This window comes from Barbatula barbatula (assembly GCF_947034865.1).
Source record: "Barbatula barbatula genome assembly, chromosome: 3".
Taxonomy (NCBI): Eukaryota; Metazoa; Chordata; class Actinopteri; order Cypriniformes; family Nemacheilidae; genus Barbatula; species Barbatula barbatula.
In genome coordinates, this window is record NC_136764.1 from 11467849 (window position 1) to 11474696 (window position 6848).

Consider the following 6848-nt stretch of genomic DNA (forward strand, 5'->3'; position numbering starts at 1 on the left):
ATTTCAGATTCTATCTTAGAATATACAGTAGCTGTATATATACACAGATGAGAATTTGCTAAGATGCTAAATAAAGAGTATCTAACTCAATCCATTGATCGTGTGTGTGAGATGATCGTTTTATCATGTATATATGATCTTCAGTAAACCGAGATAAAATCTGAGTTGACTATTGCGTATTTCACACAGAAAGGTTAAGGCTTCCGGATACAGAAATGACAGAAGTATTTCACTTTCTCTTTGTTTAACCCTCCTGTTACCTTAAAATCTGATACATATTTTACCCACTGGGGTCAATTTGACCCCGGCAATTTAAGCCTCCAGAATGTGATTTTTTTTTGTCAGATAATTTAGATATTTGGTGAGTCCTTAAATAGACCTTTAAATAATCCCATTTTATGCTTCTCCAGGGGATGTACCAGGCATAGCTGGACTGTGCATCACATGTGGCCCATATTTTTATGGCATATTTGGCTGGTTTGCTTGGCATGTATTGTCTGAAGAGACAGCGCCCACAGTGATATAGGCGGCTAAGAAAGGGTCATCGCTGGACCCACTTGCCCAATACATCCCGTATTGCTTTGAGTTTGTTGCTCCCTTGTCGGCCCTGTCTTGTTTCTTTGTCATCAAAGCTTATAACACGTGAGAAAACATGGAATGTCTTTGGAGACATTGTGGTTGGAAATATTGACCTTCCAGTGTCAGCATTCCAAAGGCTTGCTGTTGATTCTCCTTTTGACTTATACACTCCTGCCAAAATGAGCAACCCAATGTAGGTTTGCAAGTCAGTCACATCAAAGTCTTCCCAGCTGTCCCCATACAACCTCCGTCCCTCTAAGGTTTTCATTTCAAGTATATCCTTTTCAATTGATGGTGTAGTGAAAAATTTAAATGCTGATTTTATATCTTGGACATGGCTGACAGCATATCTGGCAAGCCTTGGAACCATTTTGATGACATTAGCAGCACTACCTCATAATAACTTTCTGTTTTTAAAAGGTAATGTGTCTACAGGTGGTTGAGAGGCAACAGGAGGGTCAACACTCGGAGTCTAATTCTCATCGGAGGAGGATGCCTCGTAATCAGGGTTCTCCTGATCTCGCAAGAATTTAGTTTTTCCCTCACCCATTGCACAGGAATATCAAAGTTCTTGCGAGAATTCGATTGCCCCTACCCCCATGTCATGTGACCTATCAGTGGTTCTCTCAATACTATGTCAGGTTTTTGAATATTATACTGAAAATATAATATTATAGGGAATATTATGAAATTATAGCATGTTATTGTGACCTCAATATCACCAAAAACATATGTGTGTGAAATGTTGAAATGTCTTGTGTTTTATACAGCTAGAAAAGAGAACATGCTGTCATGAGGATGTGTGATTCACACTCTGTGATGCAATCGCCAAAACCAAAACCACAGCAGCAGAACTGCAGAGAAACTCAACGCATGCAACTCGAGATTGGTCGGCACCCGTGATGTGGCCCTTAAGAAATACTCAGTCTTCTGTAGCCATGACAGTGTTTCCATCCACTGACACGCTCCACTTTCACTAGGGTCAAACCAAACAAAGCCTAAAGACAAAACACAACATAACTAAATACTTAGTACCAGAACAGTGTTTTTAGTGAGTATAAACTCATATTAAACTAACATTTATCTGAGAATGTTATGAAATAAAGAGAACCCAAGCTATAGTTGTTTGGCTGCTTGACCTCAATATTATTTTTCTAATGTATGCAAGATCTGATCATGTATTTGATTTAAAGTAAACAGATATCAAATCTGAATTGTCTACTTAATGTTTCACATAGAAAGGTCAAAGGTATAGTTCATCCAAAAATGTAAATGCTGTCATCATTTACTCATTCTCAGATTAATTCTAAACCTGTATACTACATTTCTTTGTTCTGTTAAACACAAGGTAAGCTATTTGATGGAACGTCAGTAACCTAGCAGATCTATCCCCCCATTTACTCACATAGTATTTATTTGTCCTACTATGGCAGTAAATGGGGGAATTACTGACATTCTTCCCTCTTTCACATCTTTACTTGTGTTTAGCAGAAAAAAATACATTTATACAGGTTTGAAACAATCAACTGTGAGTAAATGATGACAGGATAAACATTTTTAGTTGGACCATACCTTTGAAGTCACTCATTGTGAAGATAAAACACAGACACGTGCACATCGAACAGATTCTATTTATGTTGGTCAGATTTTATTGATAATAAACATTGTAAGGGGAACTTCTAACACAGTCAACAATGTAATCATTGTTTAAGAGATCACGCTTCTTTGGTAAAGCTGTGCTTTGCAGTAGCATCTAGTCCGGTTGATGCATTTCCTGATTTTCTAGGTCATGGCTGTCTGCTCCTTATCTCCAACCACAATCTGAGGGTCTTCATGAAGATGCGTAAACTGTTTATCCGACCTTTGCAGTTGAATGGTCTTCAAAAGTGACAGGTTCACAGGCGGGTAGTACAAGCAATATGCATGTAGTATAAACAGTCAAATCTACTCATTGCGAATGTTAGACTGTACAGTAAACGGATTTCCAAATGGAATAATCCACTAACTAAGTAAAAACCAAAGCCCTCCGACAAAAAGAAAGATCAAGCAGTTAGCGCTACACTTAAAAAAGTATATGTCTAAATCATGACTGACCATATGAAAGACACAAGAGGTGGGTGAATATGGGGGTTAAGTGGAGGCCTTTTTTAAATCACATTTCCCAATCTTCTAACACATCTTTTGGGGCCAGTAAATAAATTAATCTTGATAAGTTTTTCAACAAACAGTTTCAACCATGATTTGATGCTTCCAAACCAGGTAGATGTAAAGTGTACAGTAGGCTTGTGTAGGCACAATGGCGACCCCAGCAGGTGAATGGGGAGAGAATGTGAAGATCAATCTTTTTTTTCCGAGGTCAGAGGAGCCATTGTGGCGTGATTCTGTGTTTTGAGACAAACTGTTGCATCAGTTCATTTGAGATTACAAATCATTTCAAGATTGAACACGAAATGTATATTGCATTAAAATAATTGAATAATAGATTATTCGAATTCATTTAGTTTATGTTGTGTTTTGTCTTTTTTGCCAATTAATAAATCGCATTTAAAAGATGAGTGTAGGGAGGTGGAAAAAATATATAATATTTAATTAAAATTAAATGAATATTAAAATGGTCCAAATATGTAGTGTTATCTGTGTCAGATAGATACTGTCTATTTATTATAATATTCTCATGTGAAGTACTAACATGATATCAATAATCAACTTATTTTGTCAATACTGTTAGACCTATGTTGTGACACATCTGCTTCAGATATTTGGTAAATAATTTTTTTTTAAATATCAATCCAAATATAAGTCTAAATATGTTGTCATTCTTTAATAAATAAATAAGTGAATTGAGAATGTTATCATTGCTTTTAATTGCATTAAAATTTTGTGAATTATAAATGCTATCATAATATCTTCCAACCATAATTTCATATATCGCCTCTTATAGAAAACTAGTACGCATTCGTCTTTTAACTTTTAAAACATACAAGTTGATTTTAAACAATGTACATTGTAAAGTGTGAATTGAATTTTGGATGTCCACACATAGTACAACAAGTACCCTTCACTGTCCACCAGGCCAAATTTCCATGAAAAAGAATAAAGCATAATCTCAAATTATTAGTGGGTAACCTGGAAATCTATTTAAAAACTGGACTTTCCCTAAGTGCTTAAACACTTTCCCAATGAAGTCTAAAATTGATACAGAACACACATCCTCTTTAAGGGATGAAATCATGGCCCAGAGCCCCAGGCCTAAAAGCGGAAGTGGTGTCGGAAGTATGGCTTTCTTGGTATTTTGTCAGGATCCCTGCAACTCTGATGCAGAAATGTTTGTACACATGTAAAACTCTTGACTGCATATAGTAAATATCTTATTGACAAACATGTGATATCAGAGAGTAAAAAAGACTGAATGAGAAGAGATCACTTTAATCACTGTCTGCATCAACAAGAGGCACTTGTTTACAGATAGTGAGCAAAACCTTTTGGAAAGATATAGTTACCATTATCTCTTTAAGTTTAGATGAAATGATTTGACCATGTGAAGAGTCATAGCCTTGTGATGACTTAATGGACTATAATATGTGTAAAGAGGCATTATGTTTATACTGAAGCATGTACATAATATTTCTTATGAGACAAATTATCAGACAACCACGTGTTGAAAGAGAAAAAAATTATTGAAGATTGTGAAATCATTCTTATTCCATTTCTCACTGCACACATGTACATACTGTATATATGATGAGGTTCATGTTTACCAAAGCAAACAAAAATCACCCATCCCCGAACTGTGACTTTTTTACTGTAAATCAACATCAATATTCCAAGAATGAGCTACGAATTTTTAACAACTTTTTAAAACCCCAATCAGTTCGTTAACCGAACATAAATAATAAAAATGTTCAGGCGCAAGGCTTTATGGGTATTACTCGTGGCATTTTGAACTGGCATGTTCAATGCACTTGAATTGTTAAGTGTTTTGATTTTGTAGTGTAAGTTAAAAGAGCCAAAGATTTTGATTTATGGGTCCACAACCCAAAATTTGAAATCTTGAAGTAAAAACATGACATAGTAATTTGTACATTTGTAAAATGTAAATTTAAAACTGTGCCATTTGAAAAACAAAATGAAATGTACTGTAGCCAGTCACTACAACATTTTGAGTTGAGGCCTATAGCCTCAGTACAACACACCAGCTAAAGGTGGCGAGACATATAGAGCAAATCCAGAGGGTGAGGATTATTAGGAGGCCATGATTGACAAGGGCCATTGGAAGGAATCTGGCCAAGGAACCGGGGTTACGCCGCTACTCTTTCACAAAAGTGCAATGGGATTTTTAATGACCACAGGGAGTCAGGGAGTCTTTTTTACAGTATGGTGTCCCCATCACTATGGGGCATTAGAACCCATACAGACTGGTCTCACCCAGTCTGGCCTCACTGACATGTCTACAAGCAAGAGCCTAGCTTTCCCAAGAGGTCTCCCATCTGAGCAGGCTCAACTCTGCTTAGCTTCATTGGGTAAACAGTCTTGGGCTACAGGGTGATATGGCTACAGGGTATAACATTTCAGGGTTAATCTGCTGAATATTAGATTAACTTTAATATTGTCCTGAAAATTCTGATTAAACCAGATTACATCCTTCCTCTTTCTCTACAGCTCTGAAACTGCCGTCTAGACACAGGAAGCATTTGTTGGACAACCACACATTTTTAATTCATTAGTCTGTTGTAAAGTCATTGCAAGCTCATTTCTGCAAAGTGATTTACAGTACATGAGATATCAATTTTGTCAGCATTGGCATTTCCTGGGATTCAAACCCTCAACATTTCCGCTGTCAAATCAGTGCTCTACCAACTGGGCAGAAATGTGTGGGAAAAGCTATGGAGTAATAACATTGTTAATAAATATCTATTTCCCAATAAATAATGGACCACAAAAAAAACACTGGGAAAAAAAGACTAAATGTGATGGAATATCTCAGATTAAGGTTCCACATTCAAATTAAGCATTTCATAACTCTGAGACACACCATAAACGTTTCTTGGGGTTGTTTTTTCTTTCATCCTTTGGCGTTACACCATCAGATCCAAAGAATCAGTAAACAAGAATGTGAGGGTGCTTCTCAAGAAAACATTATAATTAGAACATATATGAAAATCCGGTGGTGTGTTCCTCTTTTGACAATATAAAGAGGGTGTGTGGGTGCATAAGGTGTCAGTGTTGAGCATCTCTAACTTTGCATTGACAACAGACTTGAGACATCTGGAGCTACACAACATGCAGTTCAATCAGAAGATGATGATGACTTTTGCTGTTTTCTATTCAGTGATGATCATGAGCACACGTGAGTTTACTGTTTTTGATTTACTACAAAATCCTTGTGTTTGATATCTGATCTAAAACATGTCTAATATCACGTATTCATACATTACCAGATGGAAACGAAAAGTCAAATGAATGCTGCAAATTAGTGTCTGATGACAATATCACGTCACCTATAACAGGATTCAGACTTCAACGACGAAATCCTCCTTGTGTGAGAGCAGTCATGTAAGTGGCCTGTAAAAAAAACTATTTTTTCAAATCACTATCACCACCATTTTCTCAACAACATGCTGATCCTAAAACCTTCTACTTGTTTTGGCACACAGTTTCTACACAGGCGAGGGAAAGTCATTGTGTATGAACTCAAGGAAGGAATGGGTGAAACAGAAGGTCCAAGAGCTCAGAAAACTTCAACACCAGAAGTACGTCACTGATGAAAAATAGCTTACACTTTAGTTCTACAAAAGTAAGGTATTTCTGATAGAATCATGCCACAGGACATGAAGATAAACAACACTGTCTTAACACCTCTGTCAACAACTTCCTCCGAAATCTTTGAGTCTTAAGTGTTTTAGATCGCCCCATCAAGGCTTAGATGGAAACAGAAAGCATGCCTCCTTTAAAAGTATGTTTAAAATGCAGTGTATGCTTTGTTACATTTATTGCAGTGTTATTGTAGGAAATATGTCAGAGACGGATTTGTTTATTCGTCAATATTATTTGGTTTTCCAAAAAAGGGATTTACTGTACTTGGATCTTTAATAATTTGATGACTCTTGAAAGCTATTTAATAAATGAACTGCTCACAAGCCACCTTTTGATATGTTCTTTCTATATATATCTGTAATGTATATTTATGTCCTGAATGTACAAATGTTGGACTCTGCACAGCCTGTACAAAACAGTGTTCAATAAAGTTATAAATGGGGTTATAAAGTATA

The 6848-nt window shown here is 36.3% G+C and overlaps 1 long non-coding RNA gene across 1 annotated transcript; it reads left to right on the forward strand.

Moving 5' to 3' along the window:
* The first annotated feature begins 5798 nt into the window (after positions 1-5798).
* On the forward strand, positions 5799-6848 carry LOC306892670. Its single transcript, XR_013786485.1, has 3 exons — positions 5799-5926; positions 6018-6132; positions 6234-6848. It is a non-coding gene; the product is annotated as an uncharacterized lncRNA (long non-coding RNA).